Source organism: Toxorhynchites rutilus, chromosome 2 (assembly GCF_029784135.1).
Source record: "Toxorhynchites rutilus septentrionalis strain SRP chromosome 2, ASM2978413v1, whole genome shotgun sequence".
Taxonomy (NCBI): domain Eukaryota; kingdom Metazoa; phylum Arthropoda; class Insecta; order Diptera; family Culicidae; genus Toxorhynchites; species Toxorhynchites rutilus.
The window spans coordinates 79262911-79272759 of record NC_073745.1 but is presented as its reverse complement, the minus strand read 5'-3'; the positions used below and the strand labels follow the sequence as shown (position 1 = coordinate 79272759).

At 37.3% G+C, this 9849-nt stretch overlaps 1 protein-coding gene across 1 annotated transcript in view; it reads left to right on the top strand.

Annotated features, from left to right (window-relative positions):
• The window catches only part of LOC129765860 (protein jim lovell), a 73219-nt gene that overhangs the window by 22353 nt on the left and 41017 nt on the right, over window positions 1–9849 (top strand). The gene's annotated exons all lie outside the window — the stretch shown is intronic.

Sequence of the window (9849 nt, the reverse complement as noted above, 5' to 3'; positions counted from 1 at the left end):
CGTAGGATCTATAGTGAAAAACGTACTTTTCGTTAATTTCACGCCATCCTCAAAAGATCCGAGATAAAAATTTGAAAAAAATACTGAATGTGCATCTTACTACGATGTATCAAAAAAAATTATCAAAAAAAAATTTCATCAAAAATTTTAGTACTAAAAAAAATAATGAAATCTTGAAAATTTTTTTTTTGGAATTTAGAGATTCAGTACTACTCTAATTCATATTTTAATGTGTTTCTACGGCTTTTCTAGATATGTGTGATTTTTTTCAGATTTTTTTCAGTGTTGCGCGGTATCAAAAAATTTTTTTTTTATGTTTCCAAAGAGTGGTTAGGTAAGGGAGTAAAAAGTGCCCCCAAACCAAATCACTAGCTGTATGGCAAATATTGTAAAGGATATTAAATAAGAAATTTTGGCGGTTTATTTGAACCCCTATGTGGTTTGACGTAGGATCTATAGTGACAAACGTACTTTTTCGTTTATTTCACGCCATCCTCAATAGATCTGAGATAAAAATTTGAAAAAAATACTGAATGTACATCCTACCATGGTGTATCAAGAAAAATTATCAAAAAAAATTTCATCAAAAATTTTTGTACTAAAAAAATATTAAAATTTTGAAAATTTTTTTTTTTGGATTTTGAGATTCAGTACTACTCTAATTCATATTCAAATGTACTCTTACGGCTTTTCTAGATTTATAAATATCTTCAAACTGTTTTTTTTTCAAATATCTAATACTAAAAATAAAATGAAAAAAAATACACAGTACAAAAAAATGTTATAGATTTTCTGGCATTTCGAAATTTTGAAAAAAAAATATAACTTTGAGACCCACTCCTGCTCAAATTTTTATTTAAATGCGTTCGTATGTGTCTTTTTTCTACATGTGGCGTAATTTTTCCTGAATTTTTAAGAGCATTGTGTGACACAAAATAATTTTCTTCATCGTCTGCATTATTATTTTTATTTTTTTGAAATCGATTATTTTATTGTATTCGTGGTTTTCAATTGAAAGATTAAAATAAAAAAACAAATCGAATTTGTGGTCTCAAAGTTATATTTTTTTTCAAAATTTCGAAATGCCAGAAAATCTATAACATTTTTTTGTACTGTGTATTTTTCTTTTTTATTATTTTATTTTTATTATTAGATATTTAAAAAAAAACAGCTTGACGATATTTATCAATCTAGAAAAGCCGTAAGAGCACATTTAAATATGAATTAGAGTAGTATTGAATCTCTAAATCCCAAAAAAAAATTTTCAAATTTTCATAATTTTTTTTAATACTAAAATTTTTGATGAATTATTTTTTTGATAATTTTTCTTGATACACCGTGGTAAGATGCACATTCAGTATTTTTTTCAAATTTTTATCTCGGATCTATTGAGGATGGCGTGAAATGCACGAAAAAGTACGTTTGTCACTATAGATCCTACGTCAAACCACATAGGGGTTCAAATAAACCGCCAAAATTTCTTATTTAATATCCTTTACAATATTTGCCATACAGCTAGTGATTTGGTTTGGGGGCACTTTTTACTCCCTTACCTAACCACTCTTTGGAAACATAAAAAAAAAATTTTTTGATACCGCGCAACACTCAAAAAAATCTGAAAAAAATCACACATATCTAGAAAAGCCGTAGAAACACATTAAAATATGAATTAGAGTAGTACTGAATCTCTAAATCCCAAAAAAAAAATTTTCAAGATTTCATTATTTTTTTTAGTACTAAAATTTTTGATGAAATTTTTTTTTGATAATTTTTTTTGATACATCGTAGTAAGATGCACATTCAGTATTTTTTTCAAATTTTTATCTCGGATCTATTGAGGATGGCGTGAAATGCACGAAAAAGTACGTTTGTCACTATAGATCCTACGTCAAACCACATAGGGGTTCAAATAAACCGCCAAAATTTCTTATTTAATATCCTTTACTATATTTGCCATACAGCTAGTGATTTGGTTTGGGGGCACTTTTTACTCCCTTACCCGGCCAGGCCCTTTAAAGTTCCGGTCAAAAACGTACCTCTAATGTGATTTTTCTCTCGCACTTTGTATCAGACAAAACCGCTGTGTGTAACATCGACATTGAGGACTAGTGTCGCTAACTGAAACAAAACTGTGTAACAAAAGAGAGAGTCTTGAATTATAGAGGCTTTCAGTTCATTCGCTTCTAGCCGTGAAGAAGGACAGTTTAGAAAATCCAACCTTAACTCTCGGCCTTGAGAAAGGTCATTTTGGACGTCCTCCCCTCAACTATTTGCTTGCTGAATTGTAATTGTGTGTGAGATAGAAACTGCGAATGGCTTCCTTTCAGTGTTGAAAAAAATCATCTTCGCTAAGCTCAAATGCATAGATTTTCGGGCTTGGTTGCATCGAAAACCAGTATATTCCAAACGAAAATCAAAATGACAGATCCAGACAACCGGTGAATATGACCAAATGAACTTTTGTTCTTCAATATGTTTTGAAGTTTATTTTTCGTCCCAGTGTCATTTTCATCTTGATTATCAGATGCCAGAATTGAATTTCATTTTAGCCAAATAAATATCAGCTGTTGTTTACTTTTATCCTGAGGCAATTGTGTGCGGTTGGTTTTTATTTATGCCGTTGTTGCCGTCTCGCCAAACAAAATCCTGCGCGATTTCTTGTAAAGCTCGTTTCATCGAACTCTGGCGTTTTTGTTCTCTAAATGGTCCAGCCTGACTAATTTTTATATTTTTGAATTTTGATTCAAAATCAATGCCAAAACGAATATCGTTTCGAATATGATGAATATCAGCTTGTTGCTTTTGATATTAAAAGTATACCGTATTCATTCATTTTAGCAAATTTGTTCATGTATCAGCGGTATGAACAAAATGAACTCGTTTGTTTTTGTCATCAACATAATGAGGGCAGTGTTCCTCAAGCTGAGAAAAAGTCATTTACACTGAAATAAAATCATATTCGTTACTCGTGAATTTTTATTGATATTCTAAGACACTGCTTCCTTTATACCCTTCTCAATGACTATAGAACGAACACTGCAATTGCATTTCGAGAAATGTGAAAAATGAAATGCACGGAACTATTGTATGGATCGACAGGAATAATTTGATATTCGTCAACTTAAACCATTTATGAAATAGAATTTCCAATTGAATTGATAGGCAGATTTACAATTCGCGGTAAAAATAGTTAATTAACGGCCAAACTATTTATATAGAGAAAACCATTGAAGACACGTGAAGACATGTCTTCATATCCAGGTTATGGTTCGCCAGATTGACATTTGGACTTATTGATGGCTCCACAGATTGACAGATTGTCCAGGTTTGATTCCAAAACTCTCACGCTTTCGATGTTTACAACAAATCGACGGCGATGATTGTTTCGGGCAGTCGCAAAGGTGAGCCACAAATTCCCCACCAATCATGGCGCGGCGAGTTTCGGCACTTTTGTCGGCCTTTGGGCGCACGATATCTCCGCTGGATTTCGCACGAATCAACACACAAGTGTCGGCTTTGATCTTTGTTTCCCGCTCGCTCCTAGCCATGTGTACGACCCATGTGACGATCCCGTGGGCCCGCTAGTGAAACTTGGCCGCGATGGAATGATACCCATCGTGAATTCCGCACTCGGCTGGGCGGTGTGTTATCTCCAACATGGGCCCACCACCCGGTAAATAAACCCCGACATCGGGGAATGATTAATAATTTCCCACATTGTCATGTGAGCTGGATGGAATCATTTATCTCCTCCCGCACCGCTGTTATTTTGCCCCGGATAAGAGACGAGAGATGATACATTTTAAACCTGCGCTTCCCTTGCCGCTGCGCTATCCTTCTTTCTCTGGTGCTCTTTCGGTCGCGGCACGGGATACAAGTTGAGCAGCATCAATCGAGCGTTTTATTGCTTTCGGTTCGGGAGTTTTTCGTCAGTTCCAAGACCCATCGTCACCTCTTCCTACTCTCCCCCACCAACTCCATTCGGCTAACATATGAACTTTGAAGCTTTTGTAGCCACACCATCCTTCCTCGCGTCGTGTTTCGAAAGTGGGGAAGTTAAACGACGGTTGTTTGTTTTTAACTTCGTCATCATCATCTCGGCACCACCATCTTCGAGTTGGATTATAGACGAATGGGTTGATGGTGGGAGGATGATACGCAGGAAGGGTTTCCACGTCGTTGGCATCATTTATGGCCGTAATTCATACCTAATCAGTTGGTGAGGAGTTGAGCGCATAAAACGCATCACATAGCAGCAGCATCGCAGCGATGCTCTAGCCACCGATTGGAGCCTCTCTGGAGCCACCGCCGGTTGGGCGGTGCTCGGAACCTTTGAAGATGAGAGTTCCATCGTGTGCGGGGAGAAGAAGAAATTTGAGCAAACCATAAAAGCTCGCAGATGGGGATTATGTGTCTTGATCAGGCTGAGATAAAGCCTGATATGAATAATATTATCACACTCAGTGGGGGCACGTGAAAAATGAGCGACAGATGCTGCTTGAGCGATTGTGGGAGCGATGATAAATTGATGCAGGGAAAATTGACACTTATGGGTGTTAAATGACCCAATTTGCAGCTTCGATTAAATACCCTGTGTCGAATTGTTGCAGAATTCAATTCATTGGAACTCATAACGTATTCATTTAAAAAAATGGACAAACTTCGGATGGTGATGGAAAAAAACTACAAAATATAATTCTTTCTTAAATCCTACGTTTATTGGGCTGTGAAACAACTACATCCAATACTGTGTTCGTACTGGCAATGTCTCTCCTTTTATGAGAAGAAGGCGATAGCGTCGAAAGGAAGAATTTTTATGTGGAAGCGACATATCTAGGCCGGTCTTGTCTGAACAGCAGGCAATCACCCAGAAAGAGCGGTTGACAACAAATCACTGGAAGAGATGGACCGGCTGAATATAGACGTTGTACCGAAGTCCGCCAACCCTCCCAAAGTCCCAGGCTGCGACCGATAGAAAATTGCTGGGCGAACCACAAACGGAGGATCTACTTCAATAATTTTCAGGTCAAACAGAGAAGCAGTTGATCGCCAAGACCACGAAACTTCTGAAAAACATGCTGACAAATAGCTTCTCATCGATCATGGCTAAAGATCCGGTCACCTACCGTAAGGCTGCCCGACAGGGCGTCTAATTTGAAATGAACAAATAAAAGCACCTTTTCCAAAAGCTTTAGAATATTTGTATGTATGGAAGCAGACATCTCTTTTCTCAGACTGGACGTCAGCTTGGGATTATACCCAAAAAAAAAGTCCAAACGATGTGAACGGGGATCGAACCAAGGTCAGCTGATATGCAAGGTTGTTTTAAACGGCCACACTATCCACATAGCCACTGGCGCTGTTGCATAACTGCATGATAATATTACACCGTGTATGTAGCAAAGTATGCGAAAAGCTATAATGCGTGCTTTTGACGAAGTACTACGTCTTTGATTTCTATGTAGGGGAGTCACTCTACGAAATTGAAAATGAGGCATGTAACGATTCATTGAGAGTTTCCAAACGCAAACTACGCAAATTCGTTATTGTGATATATGTTATGTTGTATACCATTAGACAGGAAATTTATCCAGCATATTTTTTTTTGCTTAAAACATAAACAGTGAATATAGTAAAAAAAGTAAACAATTTGACTATTAAAATGAGTATGTTATGACGATTTTATGAACCACTCGTTTTCTCCCACTACGAACAAACAATTTTGTTGCCTACATACGGGCGTAAGCTCACAATTTGAATCGATGCGTATTTTGAATTATTCTCCATTTGTCGATAAGAGACATTTATCAGTTTGCCGAATCAAAGGAGGGATGATCTTGGAACTATATTGAAGATGATCTTTGATGGTGTTACTATCCCGACTAAAGATTTGACGAGAGCCTGGCTCAAAGGTTAAACGTTGATAAAGATTATATTAGATTGATGTTCAGCTTGTTGTTCAATCAATTCGTGCTCATTTCATGTTTTTATCGTGATGATTTTGCTACTAACAGTTTAAGTAATTGTGGTCATGATATCGAGCATGCAGTTTGGTAATGTAAAAAAATGTAATCAAAGAATTTAATTGGCTTCTGATTAAGAGGTTTGAAAGGGTATGCTCACACATTTCCCTGAATTCACTTGTCCGTTCTATATTCCCTTCGCTATACATAAGCAGAACTTAGCACCAGATGAGATCAATTTTCTACAGCAGCAACACGATCTTCCCAAGAGAGCCCTCATGGCCATAGAACACTTAATATACCTCATCTGGCTATACAGTTATTACAACTTTGTACAAACAATGTTCCGGATAACGTGGCAACGTAGTATAAATTGCTATATTTATTCATCATATACTTTTGTAGGTATATATTTATCAGACTTATGATTATATCTATGTAGATCTAAACTATTTAGACTTGTTTTCAAAAGTACACTGCTAAGTGATGACTCCTTGTCCTCTTCTGCATAATTGAATAAATAGAAGAAAAGTGTAGTAATGACTTCAATGTATTTTGTGCACGTTTTTGAACATCGAAAAAAAATCACATAGTGTCGAGTCACTCTTGTCCAAGAGAGAATGTAGTTCTCGAATTCTACCTCATCCTATCCGTTTAAAAGATATAATTTAATATAAGAAGCTGTTTTTCCAGGACCTCCATTTAGTGTATCGAATGAGTAAAAATTGCATATTTGAACAATGAAAAAACTCAATTCAAATGCAATTACTACAATCAATCACAGTCCTACGTCAAGTTCTCGGCCGTGCCCCTAGGCCTAATTCCATCTATTTTTTTGCAATGTGCCTCTTATTTCACTCGCTCATATTGCTCTTATATTGTTATAGCATATATATTAGGTTGCAGAAAAAGGAATCAATCATTTTTGCGTGAAATTAACATGCTTCAGATTGTCCGATTTGGGTAAAATATGCAATGTTTTATTGTAAAATTTGTTACCATTCTAAAGATGGCTTCATACTGCCTCTCTCATAGCAGTCTTGGTCCCTATTGGCGGAAGACTCTAGCAATCGATTTTTTATAGTCTTCTCTTGATCCCAATTGCTTATCACTCAGGAAGTTTTGCAATGCGAGTAAAAGGTGGTAATCGTTTGATGCCAGGTCCGCACTATACGATGGATGCATTGAAACATCCCAATCAAGTTCCCGGAAACTATGGCGAGACACGATAGACATGCGTTGTCCTGATGGAGCACAACACCTCTTCTATTGGCCAATTCTGGACGTTTCTGATCAATAACTAGTTTCATACGATTCAGTTGTTGACAGTAGAGATCTGATTTTAGTGTAATGCACTAAAACAAAAAAAAAATAAAAATTTGAAAACTTAAAAAACAAATAAATTGCACGTATTTTTCTGTTATAGTATCGACACCATAAACACCCTTCACAATTTCAGCGGTCTGGCTTGCATTTTAGCCTTTATCAAGGCAAAAGTGTAAAATGTATCGAATTTTCTCTTTGTCAACTTCCATTGTTAACACCCTGTAACTCACAACTGAATGGAACAATCAAAACACAGCAAAAGATTTTTTTTTAGTATGAAATGTTTCCTTCACAACGAGCATAAACTTGAAATTGAATGATCGATATTACGCGAGATATCGATCACTACAGCCAGCTATCGGGAAAATAATGGATTACGTTTTCCCCAACCTAATATTATATAAATGATATACCAGGGGGAGTAGCACATTTTTTATTATTTTTAAGATCTTTTAATGTAATAAATCGGAATGCCAAAAACATGTGCTAAAACAATAATTTAGGGTGTAGAAAGTTTCAAATAAGAACTTGTGCTTATTGATAGGGGTCGATTTTCAGACTTCATCAACCCCCAAAATCAGTTTTCGTTTATATTTACATTCGGGAAACCTATATCGACCACTTTGAGAATCCCTGGGTTAGACCATGAGTGTAGAGAAACTTCATTTGGAGGAGGCAAATTCGTTCAAATGCACACCATTGAATACAAGCGACTGGCGCACCTATGACACCAAAAACCTTGGTAATCTGTCATTTCAGTTTTGTTGTTGCGTTAGTACGCCAAACATTTGTTGGTGCTGGCAATTTGTTGATCTGAGGTGAAATGTGCTGAAAAAAAGATGTTTGAGTCAATCAAAACAAAGAGTTGTTCGTGAACTGAAGACAACAGATATGAGTAATCGAGAAATAGGAAATAGAGTAAACAGATCCGAAACATCGATTCGAAATGTGCTGAAGAGAGGTGAAAAATGTAGCGCTAAGGGGAATACCAAATTAAGCAATCGTGACAGGAATCGAATTCTGGAGCTGTTCTGAACTGGAAAGTTCAATGCATCGGATACTATGAAGGAACTTGTACTCTCGATTATCAATGAGCGCATTGCACAGATATTGCGGAGATCTGGTTACTTGAAGTACCCTAAAATAACCATGAAACCGAATTATACTTCAGCACATATTCAGGCTCGATTGAATTTCTCCAAAAAGCATATGGAAATTAATGGGATACAGTTGTATTTTCGCATGAAAAAAAGTTCAATATAGATGGGCCTGATTGTTGTGCATACAACTGGCTTAATTTGAGGAAGGAACCCGAGGTCAATCTGAGCAGAAACTTTGGAGGCGGAACCCTCATTATTTGGGGTAGTTTTTCACGTCACAATTTCAACCAGAATGAACTCAGGAATGTACGTGGAACCACTGGAGAATGTTCTGGTACTCTTTACTGAAAATGTCATGCCTGAAGGCTTCACTTTTCGGCAAGACAATGCAGCCATCCATGTCGGTAAGAGAAGTACGCAGTGGTTTTTGGAGCGAGACATCGAGGTCTTGGACTGGCCCGCACGTACTCCAGACCAAAATCCAATTGAGAACCTATGGGAAATTATTGCTCGACAAGTGTACAGTGGTGGAAGGCGGTACGGAACAGTTCGGAATCGAGAAGCAGCTGTGAAAGAATCCATCACTGCGAATTTTTAAACGATTTTGAAAAAGAGTGTTGGTTAAAAATAGTTTTTCACCAATATTTTGTAACATACATCCTATTCGCCAGATTTAGAAACTCCTGTCTGTTCGCACAACACGAAAAATGTATGTTTGGGAACGATGAGGTTTGTCGACTCACTTTAGTGACAAAATCCATATATAAGAAGATCGCTGATCAAGTATATCGGAGTTGGGAAAGATTACATTTAATAGCTATGGTGTATTTTGAAAAACGTTATCAGTTCTCTGCAACTCATTCTTTGACTGTTTCCCTATACAATTGAAGGTTTCCACAATTTTTAATTAATGTTCGTTGTCAGAATGATCATTCCACCTGTAAAAATACTTAGTCTTCTATACCCAAATCCTACGCAAAGACCCATCAAGATCGAAGATGGCAAGATACGGAATTCCCCCGACCCACTTGTCCGCGTAATTGAGCCATTATTGGCTCGATAGAACGATCATTCAATTACTCAAAAACGTCCATAAAAGATCACTGGAGAAGACCTTTTCCGAATGGGCCCCGGGTGGAAACCACCTCCACCTCCACACCACCCTCTCTGGTGGTGGTGGTGGTAAATGGCACAATTCAAAAACAATAACAAACATTGACGCAAATAGCAGATAGACGCCATCCGACCCCATCATACATCGGGATCGGGGATCGAAGGCACGCTGATGATAATAATTTCGTCAATATTTACTCGCACAGTCCCCGCGCGAGATTCCCCCATCCGGAGCGCGCTGACACGCGGGGCTGCAAATCTGCACTCGCTGTATCCATCCCAGGCTGATGATGTTTTATCTTGTTTTACAAGCTCACCAATCGAAACCACCCACTTCCACCCTCGGC